The 22,742-nt window shown below is 49.6% G+C and overlaps 1 long non-coding RNA gene across 1 annotated transcript; it reads left to right on the top strand.

Annotated features, from left to right (window-relative positions):
- Positions 1-18,544: 18,544 nt before the first annotated feature.
- Positions 18,545-21,822, top strand: LOC135278270 (uncharacterized). The gene is made up of 2 exons (XR_010345812.1): positions 18,545-20,969; positions 21,397-21,822. It is a non-coding gene; the product is annotated as an uncharacterized LOC135278270 (long non-coding RNA).
- The last annotated feature ends 920 nt before the right edge of the window (positions 21,823-22,742 follow it).

Here is a 22,742-nt window from a genome sequence, read left to right as displayed (position 1 = left end):
AGCCTGGCACTGCAGCAGAAAGTTGTCATCCGTGTAGTGGATGGCAAGAGGTAATTTAAATGGCAATTACTGTGCCACAGCCAACCATGCCAGCCTTTACAAGTCAGGCTTAAGGGCCCTGAGAACACGGATTTCCCCTCTGTGGAAACCAAGGTCAGGCAATCTCATCCCTATCTCATCCCCAACCCTACAGAGCTTCCAGGCAGGCAGGTACTCCTTTCCCTTCCCTTTAGGGAGGGGAAGGAGGCAGCTGGACTGCTTGCTCATACCTCTGCCATCACATTAACAACTTTTCGGCATTTAATGTGGCTAGCTAGCAAATGCAATGGGAATGCCACCCTGTTGTTTGGTGAGGGCCTCATTGTCTTGCAGCTTCTCTGGCTTTTCTGGCCAGAGAGAGAGAGAAAATAACAAAAACAGCAAAAGAAAAAAAGGAAATGAAAAAGACAGGAAGAGTAAAACAAAGAATATTGGAAAAGGGGAAAAGCAAAGGCAAATCTGTTTCTCTGAACTCTTTCATTTCTCTGTAGAGCCAGATCTGCTGCAAGTTAGCAGAAGGTGTTGCAAAGCTCTAGCTAATCAACAGAACTGGTATCTTTTTTATTTAATTGTTCATCATAAAAAGAAAAAAGCAAAATGAAATAGTTTGTTTGGTACTTTGTTCCCAGTCCAGCTGTCTTCAAGTAAGCATTTTCCAAGGAATCAAAAGATTAAATGTACTTTCCTTGTAACTAAGCAGACAAGCAACACATCTAACACTCACTGTTGTACTATTAAACACCACCATGTGTAGCAGGCATAGGGCCTGCACGGCCTCCTTGGCGGTCAGAAGCCTGAGCTAGGAAATGCCAAAGTCAGCATGACTAAGGCTTTAGAAGCCCCTCTCTTCTGTCTTTCGGACCCTGCTATCTCCCTGTAAGCCCATAGGTCACTTTCCCCTGACCCTTACTATTGGACAGTTTTCAAAACCCCTGTAGGGTATAAAAAGCCCTAACTCTGCCCAGTTCAAGGGAGAAGAGCTGTCACTGGACCCTTCGCAGAGACCCCAATAAAAGAACCCCGCGGAACCCATACAGCGCTTCTCCCTCTCTCTCTCTGCGTCTCCTGCACGGCACCTAGGGCGATGGCACCAGGCAAGCTGAAAGAGCTGAAATCACAAAAGAGCTGACTGCAAATCACTATAGCTTGCCTAGGTTGCCTGAGCCCCCTGCTGAGCTATCCTGGCCGGCCGGCATTCCCCGCTGGGCTTCTGCCCTGAGGGTAATAGCCTGGCCATAGCTGGCGCACCGAACATAGCGGACGCCCGAACAGCCGGGGCCCCTGGACCAACATCTGAAGCGCCACGATATTCTGGACGCGGAACTGAATGCCAGACCTGGCATCTCAGAGGAGCAGCATTTCTTCGTGAAATTGTCACTGCCTCCGCGCCAGAAATCCTGGAAGAAGAAGCTCTCCGTTTTAGAAGGACTCTTCTAGACAGGAGGTCAGCCGACCAGCACACTGACACCTGAACACTTGTTCATGGAGGCTGACAAGCAGACGACCCCCAGCAGAACTTTGACCCACAACTGGCTGAAGAAGTGTAAGTTTAACACAGCCTTTCTTGCGCACAAAATATTTTTTCCTTGGGTCCTTTTTTTTTGGTTTTTTTTGGGTTTTTTTTCTCTTTTTTCTGCTGGTGGGGACTGAAAACATGGGATCAAAGCTTAGTACATTTAAGCGATCCCAGAACGAGAGAGATTTATATTCATTAATACTAGAAATCCTATCTTCTAACAACTTCTCCTTTTCTAAAGGTAACCTTTCAAAAACTAACCTGAAAAAATTTATAAAGTGGATTCTCTGCCACTTCCCAGATACTAATACACAGACTATTACCTTAGACTCCTTTTGGGATACAATTGGGACCACGATATATAAGTTTCAAACTAACCAAGACTTTTCTGTAACCCGGTTTTTACCTATATTTCACGCTATCACTAAAGCTGTAGAAAAAACTAACAAAAAGATAGTAACTTCAGGGTTAACTTCTGCTGAACTACACGGGAAGCTCTTATCTGACTTAACAGAAGCACCTCTTTCAAATGCTAATCGAGCAGATAACACTCCCTCCACCCTGGATTCCAGTACTCCTCTGGGTCCTAGGGTCCTGCCGTCTGCGCCGCACCCCCCCCCCCGACCCTGCCGCGCCCACGGCCGCTGCCCACCCCCTCCTCCCCCCCGCCTGCCCCTCGGGAGCCACACCCTGCGCGCCTCCTTGCTCTGTGTTATCTCCGAGAGCATCTGCGCCAGTTCCCGCTGGGACCGAGCCAAACCCCTTCCCCCCGCTGCTCCCCCCGACCCTGCCGGGCCCCCCCCCACTCCCTCTACCGTCCCTCCTGTCCCTGCCGTGGCCCCCCCCACTCCCTCTCCCGCCCCTCCCGCCCTCACTTCCCACTCCACCCTCGTGTCTTTCCCTGCCCCCGGCATCATCCCTGCTGCGGCAGGGGATCAGCCAGCCTGCGTACCCGCGCCGCCCCCACCATTGCGCCTCTGCCTGCCGCTGGAATTGTGCCCGCCCACGTATCCGCCCCAGACCCAAGCCACCCTGTATCCGCTACACCCTCCTCCAGTCCCGCCGCCTCCTCCCTCCCTCACCTCCCCTGCCCCCACACCCAGGCACACACCCACCCTCAGGGACCCCCAGTCTTGACCCCCCAGACTTCCTTCAGTTCTGCCCCCCCTCCCCACGCCCCCCAGTCCTGTGCATGCTGTATCACACATTGCACAGCCACTCCAGCCCTGCTGCCTCCCTGTAGCCACGTTCTGACAAGTGCTGCCTTACACCCTGTCCAGCCATATGCACCTCTGCCAAATGTTGCTCCAGCCTGCCATAAAAAACATAAGGCACTGCCTGATAGCTCTCACTTGCTGGCATCTGATGACAGCAGTGACAGCGATTCTGATTTGGAAATAGAGTCTATTGATCCATGGGCAAAAATAAAAATGGAAGTGACGCAGGCAGGGGAGTGGCAATTAGCTCAGAGAATTAGTGCCTTTCCAGTAGATTATAAGAAGGGAAAAAGAGGGGGTGCTACTACTAGAAAGACATGGGAACCTATTACAAATAAAGAACTCGTGCAATTAAGAAACACAGCCAAAGAACATGGAAGAAGTTCACATATTTTTAGAAATTTCCTAGAGGCTACGTTCTCAGCACATGTTCTGGTACCTCACGATATTAAAAATATTGCTCAGTGCCTCCTTTCTCCCACTGAGTACATGCTTTGGGAAAGGCATTGGAAAAAGCAATTAAAAACATTATCAGATAACTACGCCACAGATGCTGATAAGTCAAACTTTACAGTCGAACAGCTGGCTGGTGAAGGGGATTTGCAGAAACCCTCTGACCAAGCTGATACTTTACCTAAGGTGACACTACAAGACGTGGCTATAGCAGCAAAAACCTCCTTACTTCTTACCCCTGATGACTCTATCCCTACCCAATATTTTTCTACTATTAAACAAGGAATAGATGAAAGCTTTATCAAATTTGTGGATAGAATTAAGGATGCTCTGGAAAAACAGATAGAGAGCACAGAGGTAAGAAAAGAGCTGTTGTGTAAACTTGCCATGAGTAACTCGAATGAAAAATGTAAAGCAATTCTGAGAGCCTTACCCTTAGACACAGAACCTACCATAGAGCAAATGCTGGAAAGCTGCACACGCCACCTGTCCACTGAAGATACAGTGGCCCAAGCAGTTGCTAAGGGTATTGCAGAAGGAGTTTCTAGTGCATATGCAGTAATAGCTTCTAAAGACCAGGTCCGCTCCTACCACTGCGGAGATTTTGGACATTTTATAAAGGACTGTCCAGAGAGGTCACCTACCCGGTACCCTCGCAATTTCCACCAAAGGCCCCAAAATCAGCAGTACTATCAGCAGCGCCCGGGAAACTTCCAGTGGAGCGTGGTGGGGCCCCACGCAAGGACACCAAATCAAAGGCCATCCAGACCCAGTCACGCACCATCCCAGGAGATTCCAGACCACATGAGGAGGACCCAACACACGGAGCGATACCAAAGGGAACGCGCCGCCAGCTGGTAACTGCACTGTCCATTGACTTTAAAAATGACAATATTTATCGTGTTCCCACAGGCAAACGTGGGCCAAAAGGTGGTCCTTCTAACATCCTAATTATAGGTGATACTCTCCATAGCCCAAAGGAAATATTTGTTGTTACAGAAGTACAAGCAGTGCAAACGGGACAAGAAATCTTTGTCCAGGTGTACTGCACAGATTTACCATATTTTCTTCCAAAGGGTACTCCGTTTCCACAGGCCTTTCTACTCCCTAAGAATCACAGGGAACAGCTTCTTCTCAACCCCACAGCAATGTGGACACAAGTTGTGGGACCAAGTAAGTCTGTCATCGAGTGCAGTCTTATCTGCTGAGGAGAAAAGATCCACCTACCAGGGATGCTGGACACCGGTGCAGACGTGACCATCATCGCTCGCTCAGAATGGCCAGCACACTGGGAGCTACAACCTGTGGCAGGCATGATCACAGGGATCGGTGGAGCTACAGTTTCCATGCAGAGCAAGAACAACATCCTCGTCGAAGGGCCTGAAGGCAAGCTGGCAACCATCCGCCCATTTGTGGTAAGGGCCCCCATCATCTTGTATGGACAGGACATTTTATGTCAGTGGGGTGCCTCCCTATGTATTCCCAGTCCGGATTTCTAATTGGGGCCACTGAGGAGCGCGCACTGCCAGACACTCCTCATCTCAGCTGGAAATGCCATAACCCGATCTGGATCGAGCAGTGGCCCTTCTCTAAAGTCAAATTGCGCGCACTACATGCCCCTGTGGATGAACAGCTCGCCAAAGGCCACATTGTAGAGACCACCAACCCTTGGAATTCTCCAGTCTTCGTACTACAAAAGCCTGGAACGGACAGGTGGAGGCTCCTCCACAATCTTCCCAGAATCAACGATGTCATCAAGGACATGGGTCCCCTCCAGCCTGGCCTGCCCTCACCATCGATGCTGCCTAGAGACTGCACACTTGCTATCATTGATATTAAAGACTGTTTCTTCAGCATGCCGCTGCATCCCCAGGACGCTCCACGGTTTGCTTTCTCCGTCCCCTCTCTTAACAAAGAGGCTCCACTCAAAAGATATCATTGGCTTTATCTTCCTCAAGGTTTCAAGTGCAGTCCCAGTATATGCCAGTGGTATGTTGCTCACATTCTGTCTCCTGTTCGGAACCTATTCCCAGATGCAATCATCCATCACTATATGGACAATATCCTGGTCTGTGCACCAGAAAAAGCTTACTTGGACAAAGCAGTTAAAAAGACTATTGAAACCATACAAAAGGCAGGATTCGAGATCCGTGAGGACAAAATACAGTACACCAATCCATGGAATTACCTTGGACTCCAGATCTGGGAAAGGACCATCGTACCCCAGCAGCTCGCCATCCGAGACGACCCAAAAACCCTGAGAGACTTACACAGTCTGTGCGGATCCATCAACTGGGTACGTCCACTGCTAGGAATTACAACGGAGGACCTCGCTCCACTGTTCAGCCTTCTTCGGGGCAAGGAGAATCTGGACTCTCCATGCACTCTAACACCAGAGGCCCGAGATGCCATCACCAAGGTCCAAGAAGCCCTGTCTTCACGCAAAGCCCATCGCTTCGAGCCCAGCCTGCCTTTCCAGTTCGTCATTCTGGGAAAAGCACCTAGGTTCTATGGACTGATTTTGCAATGGGACACTCAACTTCGAGACCCTTTACTAATCCTGGAATGGATCTTTACAAACAACCAACCTACAAAGACAATTACCACCTTCCAAGAAATAATGGCACATTTAATAAAAAAGGCTAGGACTCGTCTCCGTTCCCTTGCAGGGTGTGAGTTCACATGCATATATTTGCCAATGACCACTGGGGACCTGGAACATTTGCTCCAGACCAATGAAAGTCTCCAGTATGCCTTAGACAGCTATACAGGTCAAATTTCAGTACATATCCCAAAACATAAGCTTTTTAATAATGATGTAACATTTCACCTGACCCCAAAATTAGTCCAAAGTAGGACACCTCTCAAAGCTCTAACCATCTTTACAGATGGCTCAGGGTCATCCCACAAGTCGGTAATGACATGGAGAGACCCTAATACCCAAAATTGGGAATCTGACATAAAAATAGTGGAGGGATCTCCACAGATTGCAGAGTTAGCAGCTGTTGTAAGAGCCTTTGAGAAATTCAAAGACGAACCTTTTAATCTGGTCACAGATTCAGCTTATGTTACTGGCATAGCTATGAGAGCAGAACATGCTCTTCTCAAAGAGGTTTCCAATCCAAAATTATACCAATTGATTTCTGCATTAACACGCTTAATTTCCCACAGAAAACAACCTTACTATATAATGCATGTGAGGTCACACACTGACCTCCCAGGTTTCATTACAGAAGGGAACAGGAAAGCAGATACCTTAGCCATGGCAATAGAGACTGCTAATGTCCCTAACATCTTTGCCCAGGCAAAGTTGTCACATGCCTTTTTTCATCAAATTGTGCCTGCTCTTATCAGAATGTTCAAGCTTTCAAAAGATCAGGCAAAAGCTATTGTTGCCACATGCCCAAGCTGTCAAAACTACCAGATACCATCTGTGGGGACAGGAGTCAATCCCCGAGGTTTAAACAGCTGCCAGCTGTGGCAGACAGATGTAACCCACTTTGCACCTTTTGGAAGGTCAAAGTACGTGCATGTATCAGTCGATACATTCTCAGCAGTATTTGCATCAACACATCCAGGCGAAACTTTGCAGCACACCATAAAACATTTTCTGGGAGTACCCAAGGAGATCAAAACAGACAATGGACCTGCCTATACCTCTCGTAAGTTAAAAGAGTTCTTCAGTGAGTGGGGAATACAACACAAGACAGGTATACCTGCAAACCCCACAGGACAATCCATCGTGGAAAGGACACATCAAACTCTCAAAAGAGTCCTCAATCAACAACAGAGAGGAACAAAAATCATTTCTCCAGTTGAAAGACTTTGCAAGGCTCTCTATGTCATCAACTTCCTGAACTGTACAACCTCAGAGCCTGATCCACCAATACTTCGCCACTTTGCAAATACCACCCAAGCAAAGCTCATGGAGAAACCACCTGTGCTGGTGAAGGACCCAGAAACACATAAAGTTTCTGGACCTTTTGAACTCATTACCTGGGGAAGAGGATATGCGTGTGTTCTACTACCATCTGGTCCAAGATGGTACCCAGGGAAAAACATAAAACCATACCTAGGCACTGCAAATACCACTTCCACAAGCAGTGACAAGAGTCAAACACAAGACCTCCTCAAAACCAGACCAGCTCAGCCTGGAGATGAAGACATCGCCAAACATCCACAGGGGGAGGAGACGACTGTCCCATCACACAACAGCAGACAAAACAGAAAGCTGAACAACATTCTGCGGCATCATGCCCTAGGCCAGACATAGCCTGAAAACAAAACTGTTCTCTGAATTAGATGTTATTACCCTTTTTACCCTAAAAACCCTATTATCCCCTTTATAAATCCTTACCAAAAGCCTCTAACTTTTTACCCACTCTGCCACCCTTAGCACATAGAAAAAACCAAAAAACCAGTAAAAAACTAAAAATAAATGGGGGAGTAGAAGGAACAGAGGAAAGGAACAAGAAAGGAACCCCAACCCTCCCCTCCTACCATAAAAATAACAAATTTTGCTTATATTCCCTATCAGAAGCCCCATTCCTGCCAAAAGATGAAAAATATCTCCGTTGGTGCTGTCCTCACTGCTGCCTGGATGTTCCTCACCGTACCGTGTGCCGTCGGTTGGATTGGCCCACAGCCGAGCCATAATGTCTGGGTAACCTTAGCAAGGACATTAAAACAGGATAACATGTGGTTATCCATGGGAAGCGTTGATAACCCACTTTCCACATGTCTAGTAGGAATTCCTTTCGTAGCTGATGATTGGCCTACCTATAATTCAGAGCTTCTCCACACCACAGGTAAGAGACCCCACCAGGTAGAAACTTGGGACGAGTAGACAAAAATACTGCCCAATGCTCTTGAGGAACCTCAAGAATTGGATCTGTTGGGGTCCTCTAAAACCACATTCTGTGTCAAATATTACTTTAGACGTCCAAAGAATAATTGGCCAGAAATTGACCAGAACAAAAACACATACTGAAAAGACATATCGCCAATTGACAAAGCCTACAACCCTCATGATTGGTGTAATTACTGCTCGTGTGATCTCTGTGTCCTCTCTCCATCCCAAAGTTCTACCCAAGGGAACGTTTCTCATCTGTGGTGATAGAGTATGGGCTGGGATCCCCTCACGACTCCAGGGAGGTCCCTGTACCCTTGGAAAACTTTCTACCCTTACTCCAAATATCACCTTGTTGCACAATTGGAAAAAAGACAGCGAATTAAAACGCCGCAAAAGATCCTACACAGAATTTTATGAGAATTGCGATCCCAAATTATACGATTGGAACAAACCTAAAAAGATAGCGGTCTCTATATTCCTACCATGGGTAGCTGCAGCTAAGGCCCTGGGTGAAATAAATCACCTTGGGTGCTGGCTCAGTAAGCAGGCTAACGCTACTTCTGCTGCCCTGAGCGATCTCTTAAAGGAAGAAGAAACCACAAGACATGCCTCACTCCAAAATCGAGCAGCGATTGACTTCCTGCTGCTTGCCCACGGACATGGCTGCGAGGACTTCGAAGGGATGTGCTGCTTCAATCTCTCTTCATGCTCGGAATCCATCCACGTCAACATCCAGAAACTGAAGGGGCTTGTGAAGGACTTAAAAGTAGAAAAGACCCCAGACTGGGTCAATGACCTTTTCAGTCAGTGGGGATTAATGGGATGTGTTGCATCTTTGGTTAAGGGAATGTTGTGGATTTTTCTTGTAATTGTCATCGTGCTAGTCATGTTCTCATGCCTTGTCCATTGTTTTAAAAGAACTATAGGGAACGCCTTTTTTCTAAATACAGAATGTGGAGTTGTAGCAGGTACAGGGCCTGCACGGCCTCCTTGGTGATCAGAGGCCTGAGAGCTAGGAAATGCCAAGTCAGCATGACTAAGGCTTTAGAAGCCCCTCTCTTCTGCCTTTCAGACCCTGCTTATCTCTCTGTAAGCCCATAGGTCACTTTCCCCTGACCCTTACTATTGAACAGTTTTCAAAACCCCTGTAGGGTATAAAAACCCCTAATTCTGCCCGGTTCGGCAGAAGAGCTGTCACTAGACCCTTTGCGGAGACCCGAATAAAAGAATCCTGTGGAACCCATACAGCGCTTCTCATATCTCTCTCCCCCTGCTCTGCTGCTGTGGCACCTAGCAAGCTACGAGCTGAAATCACTAAAAGCTCATTATCACTAAGAGCTGCAAATCACTATAGCTTGCCTAGGTTGCCTGAGCCCCCCGCTGAGCTATCCTGGCCAGCTGGCATTCCCCGCTGGGCTTCTGCCCTGAGGGTATTGACCTGGCCATAGAGGGAGATCCAAGTGCAGCCTCTGGAGTGAGAACAACTTCTCATCATATTTTTGTATTTTGAGGGACCAGGATCTGGTGAGACTTAAAGGCACAGAAAGTTTTCTCTTCATGGCACACCTAAAAAATGTGAACATGATAAAATTTAATAAACATCAAAACCCATCCCTCGGCTCCTTGTGACATCCCAGCAACATTGGATATGTCCACCATTCACAAGGGATTGCCATACAGGAAGGATTTTAGACAAAGACTTAGGAAGAGATGATATAAAAGATAAAAATACAACTAAGATGCTCACTAAGAAGGTGTTGACAATTCTGAAAGATTCGGCAACTCCCTGGTGCTCAAAGCATGAAGCCAGTCAAGGGAGACACATTGAAATAACCAGAAAACAGCTGCAGGAGGAAATCTGGGAGCAATAGGAAGGACAAAGATCCAGCTGCTCCAAACAAAGTCATCTCTTTAGACACAACCATTTAAACAGGAGAGCTGGAAACACCTGAAGGAAGAGCGACATAAAGTACTAGACTGAATGCTGGTGGCAATGGTAGAGGGGAAGATCAGTATTTCTTCTCCTGATATCATTAGAAGAATCCAGTAGATCCAGGAAATTCCTGTTCCTGGTGGGAAAATTTGGTCATTTCCTAAAAGTACTCAAATGACCCAGATGAAAAATATTTTCTGCTATTTTATGAAACTAACAGGTGTTAAAACCTGTGCCCCTTTCCAGGCAGACATCAGCTGTGTGCCCATGAACAGGCAGTGCCACTTGTGCCCTGAGGTGCCCAGCTGGGACTGGATCTCTCTGAGAGCACCTGAGGGAGAGCAGAGCACCTTGCAAGCTGCAGGTCCCTGACAGCCCCACAGGGCTCCTGTCCCATCAACTTCTGCTCTGCTCCAGTCTGTAACAGGGCCCAGCATGGTGCTGGGATCATCAGAGAGCTGAGGTGTGTGCTGGAATTCAATGCCCTCCCCATTCCGCATCAGCCCTGCATTTCCCTCCTGCAGCCTTGGTCTCCAGCACAGCCATGGAGGCTCTTGGGCTCCTGACTGTTCCTGCAGCCCCCAAGGGCAGCTGAGCTCTGCCTGTGGCACAGTCAGCCCTGGCCAGCACAGGCCATGCTCAGCAATTGCTTGTGTGTGCCTGGCCTTGCTGTCAGCCCTGGCAGCGGCTGCGTGGCCCCTTGGTGGCCCTGTGCTGGCCCAGCCATGGTGGCCCAGCCCCTGTGCAGGCCCAGCCCAGGCCAGGAGCATTGCGGCTGGGAACGGCCCCTGTGCCGTGGTGCCCACAGCAGCCTTGGTGCTCTGTGCCCCACGGCCTCCCTGTTGGGCAGCCTCTGCCAGCTCCTGCACAGCCCCTGGCACCTGTGGGCCTGCACAGACAGCCCTGCCCCGGGCTCTGCCGGCCTCTGGGCCAGCACAGGCGCTGGCCCTGCCCCACAAGGCCTGGCCTGAGTCCTGCCCCTGCACGCTCAGCCAGGCTGAGATGGACACTGATGGTTTCTGGGGCAGGCTCTCTGAGCCCAGCCCAGCTCCCTGCAAGCTCTGCCAGCTGCCCTGAGCTCTGGGCAGCACCAAGGGCCTCTCCCCAGCCCAGCCTAGCCGGCTCTGGCCCCACAGCTCTGCTCAGGCCAGGCTGCTCTGGCCACTGGCCCCACGGCCTCAGCCCCTGCCAAGGGCACAGCAGCAGCTGCAGCTCACACAGGACTCAGCCCCAGCCATGGGGGAAGGTGCTGGGCCAAGGCCAAAGGAGGCTCCCTGTGTGCCCTGCTCCCCTCTGGCTCAGGTGCTGAGAGCTCTGCAGCCCCTGCTGCCATCCCATGTGCCCAGGGCAGCACAAGAGCCCCGGCCTTGGGGCCCTCAAGAGCTGCTCCTGCTCCAGGCCCAGGGCCCATCCCAAAGCTGGGCCAGCCACAAAGCTGTGCCCATTGCTGTTCATTGCTGCTCTGATGGGGATGGATCCTAAGCCAGTTGGAGGTTGGTGATGAATTTTACTATGCCAGAGGCCTCTTTTTCTTGAGTTCTTCAGTTCAGGATTTCATAGAGAAAGACTCATAAATATTTGTTCAAAACACCCAAGCAAGAGAAGCCCCTAGGAATCATTCAAGTTTTTAATTGTTCCTTGATTAATTAGAAAGATTTCGAAAGTTAATTCAGTGTGAATATACTATGTTGAAAACAATGAAGAGAGGATTCTTTTGTCAAGTTTTTTTCTTGTTTATAGATTGATATCAGCAATGTCCACTTGACATTGACCCCCAGCACGTCCTAATGCAGTCTGCATAGATATGAAATCAGGACCCTTTATTGCTGACAATTAATCAGATTTTGTCCACACCCCCTCCCCACCATTTCCCTCATCCAACCCCTGGCACTCAGAACACCTGAGGAATGGAGTCTCATCCAGGGGTGTCCCCAGGGCTCAGGACTGGGGCCAGGTCAGTGAAATCTCTTTATTGCTGATCTGGTCGAGGGCATTGAGGGCACCCTCAGCCAGTTCAAATCCCTGGCTGTTCCCTGCCCCTGATCCCCACAGCCTGCCCTGTTTCCTTCATCCCTACATTGCCAGGGACTTTCTGGGACAAGGGAGCTCTGCTCTGGCTACGGAGGGAAATGCAAGTGGCACCACTGGAGTGGGAACTCATCAGGTTTGTGTCCTTTGGGGGTCAGGAACTGGTGAGACTCAGAGGTACAGAAGGGTTTCTCTTCATGGCCAACAGACCATAGTTGAAAAGGACACAATTTAATAACAATCACGCTCCTCCCTGAGCTATGTGCAACATCCTAGTGGTGTCTGATGAGTCCACCATCCACAAGTGATTTCCATACTAAAATTAATTTTAGACAAACATGGTTCTGTAATAGATATAAACACAATTATGTTCTTGTATCAGAATGCTCGTCCTGGACTAGGGGCAAAACAGCTCCAACAATTCCTGATTTGCAAAGCTGTCAGTGGTGGATGGAGAAGGGGGGTCAGGCTGGTTTGGTGAGGAAATGCTGAAACCAGCCTGACTCATTTAATCTCCTCCTGTCCTGGCTGATCTCCCCTCTTTCCCCTTCCACCCATTGGCTTTTGTCTCCCACCAGGCCCCCCAGTGAAGAGCCTGGCTCTGTGTTTTCCATCAGCTCCTTGGTGGCACTGCCAGGCTGGGATGAGGAGCCCCTCAGCCTTCCCTGCTCTGGGCTGGACAAGCCCAGCTCCCTCAGCCTCTGCTCACAGCCCAAGGGCTCCAGCCCCACCTTGGAGGCCCTTCCCTAAACCTGCTCCAGCTGCCAGATATCTTTCCTGCCCTGGGGAACCCAATCCAGGCCACAGTCACCTGGATAATCCATGTCCTTGATGTTCTGGTTACACTTCCCTGGCCCCTTGTCCCCATGTCAGGCTCTGGGCTGGATCCTGTGGAACATCCTTTGGTGGAATCTGTGGCTCCAGGTGGAGCAGGGGGATACCGGGGGACAGGGACCCCACTGGGCATGAACAGCATTGGACTTGTTGGGAGAAACTGTGAGGGGGAGCTGGGGCGGAGTGACCAACCCAGTGACCTCACACAGCCCCTATGGGATGTCACAGCCTGCTCTGTGATGTCACAGCCCATTCTCTAATGTCACCCAGTTGGTCTCTAATGTCACAGATGGCTCTGTGGTGTCACAGAGACTGTCTATGGTGGCATAACTGCTTGATGACCTCACATAACCCCGTCTGTGATGTCACAGCCCACTCTGTGACCTCATGTTACCAGATAATCAATTGCCTACAGCAGGTGAGCTCACCCTGGGGCTTTTCTGTGCTGAGCATTGGCCTCGACGTGTTCTGGAGTGAGTCTGGGCAAGGAGCCTGGAGCCCCCAGGGCCTGGCCTGAGGCATCAGCGCTGCCCCAGCAGTGCCCATGGCCTGTCCCTGCTGCAGCCCCGGCACTGCCACCCCCAGGACTGTGCGCGGCCCCGACAGCACTCAGGCCCTACAGCAACACCAGGGCCACCAGGGCAGCGGGGCAGGGCCACGGCAGCAGCACTGGCAACACCAAGTGCTGCTGCTGCTGGGCACAGCTGCTGTGCCAGCACTGATCTGCCCCAGCTCTGCACACAGACATTGCTGCTGCAGCTCCAGAGAAGGCAACAAAAGGGCATCTCTGCAGAAAACTCTGCTGGGAGATCCTTGAGTTCCTTTAAAGCCACTGAGAGCGCAGCCCCTCATTGACACAGTCTGTGGCCACATGGAAGGTGGAGATAAATAAAATGAGAAATGACACAAGCAATGACATTTCTTTTTAGACCATATGAAAAAACTAAAACAAAGGTGGAAAACACACACAACCAAACCAACAAGAAGTATCAAAGAGAACTTTTATTACAAGTGATTTGCAGAAATTGTCCTGCATTTTAATGTCCCTGAAACCATCCAGTCATCAGTCTCCACACTGCAGCCTTGAGCTCCTGCTACCTCAGGCTGTAAATGAGGGGGTTCAGGGCTGGAGGCACCACTGAGTACAGAAATAAAAGGGCCAGATCCAGGGATTGGGAGGAGATGGAGGGGGGCTTCAGATAGGCAAATATGCCAGTACTGAGGAACAGAGAGACCACAGACAGGTGAGGGAGGCAGGTGGAAAAGGCTTTGAGCTGTCTCTGCTCAGAGGAGATCCTCAGCACAGCCTTGAAGATCTGCACATAGGAGAAAACTATAAACACAAAACAGCCAAATGATAAACAGGCACTAACTGCAATGAGCCCAAGTTCCCTGAGGTAGGATTTGGTGCAGGAGAGCTTGAGGATTGCTGGGATTTCACAGAAGAACTGGTCCAGGGCATTGCCATGGCACAGGGGCGGGAAAATGTATTTGCTGTGTGCATGAGAGCGGTGAGAAAGCCATTAGTCCAGGCAGCTGCTGCCATGTGGGCACAAGCTCTACTGCCCAGGAGGGTCCCGTAGTGCAGGGGTTTGCAGATGGACACGTAGTGGTCGTAGCACATGATGGTCAGGAGATAAAACTCTGCTCCAATGAAAAACAGAAAGAAAAAGACCTGTGTGGCACATCCTTTGTAGGAGATGTTCCTGGTGTCCCAGAGGGAATTGTGCATGGCTTTGGGGACAGTGGTGCAGATGGAGCCCAGGTCGCTGAGGGCCAGGTTGAGCAGGAAGAAGAACATGGGTGTGTGCAGGTGGTGGCCGCAGGCTACGGCGCTGATGATGAGGCCGTTGCCCAGGAGGGCAGCCAGGGAGATGCCCAGCAAGAGGCAGAAGTGCAGGAGCTGCAGCTGCCGTGTGTCTGCCAATGCCAGCAGGAGGAAGTGCTTGATGGAGCTGCTGTTGGACATTTGTGGTGCCTTGGCGTGGGGATCTGTATAAAATGTAATCATGAAATAGTTAGGTTTGGAAAGGACTCTAAATATCCCAGCACAGCTTGGGGGCACTTTTGCCCCACTGCCCGCCCAGGGCTCTGCTGCCTGGAGCTGTCTCTGCCAGCAGCTGCTTCCCTGTGCCCAGGGCTGGGCCCTGCCAGTGCTGCCAGAGCCCAGCCCAGCCCTGGGGGCTCAGCTCTGCTTTGCAGACCCCTCCCAGCTCTGGCACTGCCCAGGGGCAGCTCTGGCTCTGCAGGCTCTGATGGCAATATCAGAGCAACCCTGAGGATGGTGGAAAAGCAACACTGATGCTGCCTGTGAGGTGCCCTGTGCTGATTCCGGTCACTGAATGTTTTAGTAAGATCTGAGAAAAATATTTTTATTTTTTCCCAAACTTAACTGAGAGATTAATGTCTGTGGGAAGTTTCCTATCCAGACAACCCCTACCACTAGATTAAAAAAGCAGGATTTTTCGTTCTATGCAGCCCCTTCCTTGCTCTGCTCCCTTTATCAACTAACTGTAAATGTTCTGCAGTTAAATGCCATTTTTGGAGCAGTCCTGAACAGTGCAGCATCCTCACCACCCCGGGAGAACAATTGCAAGCCTTACCAGCTGTCTCCTGCCACCCAGATCTTGTCCCCCAGTGCTGGGAGCAGCTGCCAGGGCTGGCTGAGAGCTGTCCCTGGCAGGCAGCAGAGTCCCTGCCCCAGCACAGCACCCTGGGCTGCAGGAGCCTGCTCTGCAGGACAGCCCTGGGCACCCCTGTCTGCTCTGCACCAGAGACAATCAGAGAATGTACTCACAGAGTCTGCAGGCATTGGGATGTTCCAGCTTTAGGAGATGGCTCCAGGAGCTGCAGCTGCATTGTCCTGCAGCCAGAGGTTCCTGTGCCAAGGGCTGGCAGTGATTCTGCCCCAGGCACTTCTCAGCACCTTCCCAGCCCTGACTGATTGAAGCTCTCTGTGCCTCTGGCCTGTGCCCGGGCTGGCTGCAGGCAGTGCCCCAGCCCTGCTGGGCTGGCAGAAGAGCTGCTCCTCAAGAGAAATGTGCTTTTGAAGCTCTTCTTGCTGACCAGGAGCTGCCTCTGTGCCAGGAGCTCAGCTCAGCTCAGCAGCACAGACACAGAACAAGGACTTGAATGACCCTCTGGGGCTTTGTGCTGAGGCCATGAACATCAGTCCCTGAGAGGCAGCTGCAGAAACCTCTCCAGAACTCCAAGTCAGAATCCAACTCCAAAGTTTCTTGGTCTTTTAATGGGTCCCTCTGAGGGACACAACTGAGAAAGTGTCCCCAGGCCCCAGGCAGAGCAGAGAACTGGAGGCACTGATAACAGGTGGGGACAAAGAGAAGCCAAGTCTTGGTGACCTGGGGCACAGCAGGGTCTGTGCCACCAAGGGCTGGGAGGAGACACCTTGTCCTGAGGCCCTGGGGCCTCCTGGCACAGCCCCAGCCAGGCTGGGCACTGTCAGCCCCTTGTCCTGCCCTCAGCATCCCCCCTAGCCCACATCCCAGTGGCCTCAAGGATCTGCTGGAAGGAGTCCCTGGGGAGCCTTGCTCAGGAATGGCCCTGGGGGCTCCTGAATGATCCCAGGGACTGCAGGTTTTTCAAAGGACTGTGGGTTTGGCTTTTGCCTTGGAGTCTCTGAGAGGTCTGTGCAATCATGGTATCCAATTATCTGCTGTAATTAGTCCCTGGAGAGGCTTTGTCAGTAACAGCATCCAGTGGGGCTCATTAATGCTTCAAGGTACTTCAGTTATTTTAAGGTACTTGGTGCTTCCCTTTTGATACAGACTCTGTGAGAGGTTTGTGCAATCATGGCCCCAGTTATCTGCTTTAATGAGTCCCTTGAGAGCTTTGTACTGACATTCATTGCGGCTCATTAGTGGTTTGAAATGCTCAAGGTTTTTAAGGTTCTTTGGATTTTCTGTTCCACACTGAGTCTCTGAGAAGCTTTTTGTACCATCCTGGCCTCCAATTCTCTCCTCTATGGCGTCCATTAAGAGCTTGTGTTGGGGGTGGACCTCAGTGGGACCCATTCATGCTTTGAGACACTTTGGGTGTTTCCACTGGCTTGGACTCCTGGAAAGGTTTGTGCACTCTCCTTTCAGACCCCGAGGTTCCAGGGCTCATCTCCAAATTCATCATGGGGCTCATTAGGATCAGGCAAGTTCTGACAAACCATGGCTCTGCCTTGATTTCCCTTTGTTCTCATGCAGTTCATCAGGAATGTTTCTGTAGTGTTTTTTCTCTCCAATTTGAGATTTCTTGGCCAATGCATCAATTAGCGTGGTGGGTTCAATGTTGGCTAATTACCAGTGCACTCACTAGAATATTCTTACTCATTTCCTGCTGTGAGACAGGATTAGGAGAAAGGCAAAGTTGGCTCAAAACTTTAAAAGGGTATAAAGAAAGGTTTATTAATACTAACTAAAAGAAAGTGTAATAAGAATCAGAACAAAACTTTTGGAACACTTTTCTTTCCCTACAACCTTTTCTTTCTTACTGACAATGTAAAGAGACAAAACCTAATATTTTCAGTTTACCTCCTCTAGAGTAGTCTTCCTTCAGTTCATGTAGGGAGAGGAGTCTCTCTTTCTTGCTATGGAGACTTCTCCATAAGAAAAGAGTTCTCTTGTGGCTCTCAATTTCCATTAATAGCAGCCACCTGGAAAATCTGCAATCATGAAGTCCCTCCCATTTTTTGACAGCTTTTCCCACAGTTGTGTTTATGGGCCATGTCAACTAATGGGGTATTAGTTTAAAGATGAGCTGTTTAAGAGCAAATGTTCTCTTCATCTATTTCTGAAATCATCTTCATCTCTGAGAACAGTGGTTTTCTTCTTCTCCCTATGAGGGCACAGGGTCTCATCACTCTGCTCTGTCTGTTCAAACTTCACATCGGAACACAGCTACTTCAACATTTGCTTACTTTACCATGGAGGTCTTTCCTGAACAAGTCATCTTCCCATCCTTTTCAATGTGTTATAGGGAAAAAGAGAGTCTGATGTATCAATTACATCCTTCTCTATAGCTTCACAAGAGGATTTCAGTCCCAAGGTTATGGCATTTCCTCATCCCTCCCATCCGGGACTCAACTTCCCCTTCACTGACCTCGGTGTCTTCATGTTGCTCCTCTGTGTGCCTGCACTTTGTCCTTTTCTCTCACTCGAGGGAGGATGGAAGCACTGAAAGAGTTAATATCTCTCCTGGGGCCTGCAGATGGTTCCGTGACCCCGGCCAGGCTCGGTCCTTGTGGCTGGAGCTGTTTTACGATGGAGGTTTCTGCAGTGGCTGCGCTGGGGCTGTGTCAGGATGGGCCGCGCTGGGGCAGGGCCAGGATCTCAGCAGCCAGGCCAGAACACAGCAGCAGCACGGCCGGGGCCCATGGCTTCTCCTCCCCCTGCCCAGGGCTTGCGGGTGAACCCCAAGGGTGGCAGAATCTTGGCCGAGCCGGCCCGGCCCGGGGCTGCTCCTGGGGCCCGGCGGATCCTGGCTGGGCCCAGGCTGGCGGCGGGGCAGGGCTCAGCAGCGCCCAGGTGTTGGCAACCGCAGCCATGGCCCGGCCCGGCCTCGGCCCCGCGACCTCCCCTGCCCTGCCCGGCAGCCGATGGGGCCTGGGGGGCTCCCTGGGAAGGGGCCCGGCCCCACGGCAGGAGCCGCCCGGCCCGGCCCGGCTGAGACGGGGGCTGGGTCAGCCTTGTTACCTCTTTGCTGGCCAGAAAGGAAAGAGACCCTCACAGGCTTTCTCATCTTTAATGTGTGTCTTCACAGAGCCGTGTACAGCTTCCTTAGTGGTTTAACAGATTGTCAATTCTCAAAGCTAATTACTGATTGGGTGTTTTTGACAGACATGGAGGAAACTGCTAGCAGCTTCTTTTCGGACATCCCTTCCATGATGCAATACCACCACAACAGCACAGAGCACAGAGCTCCTTTGTCCATATGTAATGCTCATGTGCCCAAGGTTTCAGAACCCCTCCTTGGGAGATCTCCGGGCCCTCTCCAAGGTGTTTTCAAATGGAAACATCCAGCTCATGGTCTAAGAAAATCACCAGAGGGCAGGGCCAGCCTGACCTGTCTGTTCTGGTTACTTTTGTCTAGGAGCAATCTTTGGATATACAGAATTTGGGAGGCCAAATTCTAATTTTGGCCATGGGCCCTGGACATGAAAATGGGTTCTTTTCCTAAGGAATGAAGGAACATAGCTCCATTGTTTCAGGGGCAGATGAGAGCTGACCACCAGAGGCCAAGGCCAGCCAGAGCTGGCAGGTTTTTTTTCTGAGAGATGCCCTTGCATATTGGAAAATTTTTTAGGGAAAGTATCAGTTTTGCCAATGGGCATCTGAAAAGAGGGATGGTTCTTTTCATAGCAAGGAAAGCATGCAGCTCCAGTGTTCCAGGAGCTGATGAGAGGCAGCCCTTGACATCCCAAGATCAGCCAGACCTATCAGGTGGCCCCTGGGAGGCCAAGCCAGCCAGACCTGTTCCATGTTCCCTTGGTTCGATGGGGCCCTGACGTGTCATAATGTCCCCTTGGTGACACGAGGTCATGAAGGGTGCTCATGATCTCCATGGTTCCATCAGGTCCCACAGAGTCATAATGGTCTCTGGGTTTCATGAAGCCCCGCTGTGTCACCACAGCCCCTTGGTTCCATGGGCTCCAGTGGTGCCACAATGATCCCCTTGGTTTCGTGAGGTCCCCACAGTGTCCCAGTGATCTCCATGGGAAGGAAAGAACCGACCCCCAGTGTTGCAGGGGCAGTCACCAGAGGCCAAGGCTTGATGGTACTGGCAGATTTTGCCTGGAAGCAACCCTTGGATATACAGAATTTTAGAGGTGGAATCCCAGTTTCAGACATGGACACCTGGGGGAGAAGCACAGTTGTTTTCCATAGGAAGGAAAGCACAGAACAGAGGTGTTTCCAGGGCAGATGAAAGGCAGCCATCAGAGGCCTAGGACAGCCAGACCTCTCTGTCCTGGTAGCTTTTGTCTGAAAGCAACCCTTGGATATAGCAAATTTGGGAGGTGGAATCCAAATTTCGGCCATTTCTGTGTAGATAAGAAGGATGGTTCTTTTCCATGGGAAGGAAAGCACAGAGCCCAAGAGTTTCAAAGGCAGAAGAGGAGAGAGGTGGCTCTCGGGAGGCCAAGCCAGCCAGACATGTTTGTCCTGGCAGCTTTTGTCATGGAGGAATCCTTGGATATATGGAATTTGGGAGGAAGAATCTCAATTTTGTCCACGGGCACCTTGAGAAGAAGGATGGTACTTTTCCATTGGAAGGAAATCACCAACCCAATGTGTTTGGTAAGCAGGTGAGAGGCAGCCCCCAAGAGGCCAAGGGCAGCCAGACCTGTCTGTCCTGGCATCTTTCATTGGGGAAAAATCCTTGGATGTATGGAGCTCTTGAGATGGAATCCCAGATTTGACCATGGGCACCTGGTCAAGATGAATGGGGGTTTTTTTGTACTGGAAAAAAAGTGTGAAGTCCAAGTGTTCTGGAAGAAGATGAGATGTGGCCAGTCTTAGGCCAAGCCAGTCAGACCTGTCTCTGCTGGCACCTTTTGTCTAGGGGCTACCCTTGGCCATAGGGCACTTTGGATGTGGAATCTCAATTTTGGCCGTGGGCACCTGGACAGGAAGAAGAGTTCTTTTCATTATGAAGGAAAGCACAAAGCCCCAGTGTTTTAGAGGCAGATGAGTAGCAGCCCTCAGGAAGCCAAGGCCAGCCACACTTGTCAGTCCTGGCAGCTTTTGTCTGGGAGTTATCCTTGGATATAGGGAATGCTGGAGGCAGATGCCCAATTTTAGCCATGGGTGCCTGGTCGAGATGGATTTTTTTCCCATAAGAAAAAAAATCACATGGTCCCAGTGTTTCAAAGTCAGATGAGAGGTGGTTCCTGGATGGCCAAGGCAGCCAGAGCTGTCACTCCTGGCAGATTTCATCTGGAAACAATCTTTGCATATAAGGAAATTTGGAGGAGGAATCCCAGTTTTGACAATGGGCCCCTGGAGGACAAGGAGAGTTCTCTACCATAGGAAGGAAAGCCCAGAGCCCCAGTGCTTCAAGGACAGATGAGAAAGCAGCCCTCGACATGCCAAGGTCAGCTGGACCTGTCAAGTGATCCCCAGGAGGCCCAGCCAGACCTGTTCCCTGTTCCCTTGGTTTTGTGGGACCCCACAGTGTCCCAATGGTCTCCTTGGCTCCCCTTCCTTCTGCAGTGTCACAATGGCCCCGTGCTTCCATGAGACCTTGCAATGTCACAATGGCTTCATGCTCCCACAAAGCCCTGATCTGTCACCAGGGCCCCTCGGCTCCATGTGCCCTCACTGTGTCACAATGCCTCCTCCATGACACTGGGCTCCACAAAGTCACCATGGACCCTTGGCTCCTTGGGGCCTCTGAGTTTCACAATGGAGACAGTCCTGGATTGCCAAGCAGATTGTATTCTCTTTGCCATCTCTATGGCAGTTGTCTTCTGTTAAGTGGGAAGTTTACCTTATCTCTTCCACACCCACTCCTTCCTCAGGGCAGACATCTGCTGATAACAGGCTACTGAATGTCACTGCATGACTGATAAGAACTACAGCATCCCATTGTGAGATTCTCCGCCCAGAGGGGAGAACCAAGCATTCCTACCAGATATAATCTTAAAAATTCTGGAACACCAACATGGCTTTCTTCACTGGATTTCCCAGAGGAACAGCTGCTGCCTCTTCCACTGGATCTTCAGAGGAAGACTATACCTTTCTACAGGATCCCTGCTGCAGCAGAAGCACACCTGACACTCCAGGAGGACTGCAGCCACCATTCCAATTGGACTGCTACCAACACCCTGTGCAACAGGGTGTCAGGTTGTGTTCTGATTCTGTCAGTGTTGTCTTGCTTTACTGCATTGTTTATTTTATCTTTTTATTTGTTTCCCTAATAAAGAACTGTTATTCCTGCTCCCATATTTTTTCCTGAGAGCCCCTTAATTTCAAATTTATAACAATTCAGAGGGAGGGGGTTTACATTTTACGTTTTAGGAGAGGCTCCTGCCTTCCTTAGCAGACACCTGTCTTTTCAAACCAACACAGGGAGTGACATCAATCTCTGCTTAATAACTGGTTTTACTTTAACACAGTTACTTTGAAATCACTTCCTAGTATATGATATAATATGATATATGAAAATATAATATGATATAATATAATATATGATATGATATGATATAATATAATATAATATAATATAATATAATATAATATAATATAATATATATAATATGTTACAGCTGTTATACCTAGGAGCAAATTCTTCTGATTAAGATAATATTGTCTAATCATTACCATAATAGATAATATATATTTATAGAAACAGCTGTGGTTTGCCATCCTTAATCCTGTGGGACAAATTCTAGAAAGGTTTCATTCCACCTTTATAATTCCTTACATACAAAATCTTGAAAGTCTGGGACTGGGATTGGATACATCTGCTTCAAGGCTCCTCTCACAAGAAGGAGTTTAGAAAGCTTGGAGGTCCTTGCAGGTGTTTGGGATCTGTGGGAGCCATTGGGGGTCCAATTTACTGCCCAATTAACAGAAGATAACTGCCCTACCTCTGACAGATGGCAAATAGAATACATATGTTTTCTTTCAATCCAGAACAGCAGGATTTCAAATTAATAAAATGTAATTTAACATTGCTCAAATCTAACACTAATGAAGTTTAACTTTGTTTAGTCTTATCAACCCTGAATTTGCATTAAATTAAACATCATAGAATCAAAAATGGATATCCTTAAAAGTTATACATACAACAAAATATAACTTATTCTGATGCCATTAATAGAAATAAGGCACTGACAAGTTGAACAATCTGTGATTGAAATAA

Source organism: Passer domesticus, chromosome 11 (genome assembly GCF_036417665.1).
Source record: "Passer domesticus isolate bPasDom1 chromosome 11, bPasDom1.hap1, whole genome shotgun sequence".
In the NCBI taxonomy this organism is placed as follows: Eukaryota; Metazoa; Chordata; class Aves; order Passeriformes; family Passeridae; genus Passer; species Passer domesticus.
Note: the sequence above shows the minus strand (reverse complement) of the source record. Positions and strands in the feature narration are given on the sequence as shown.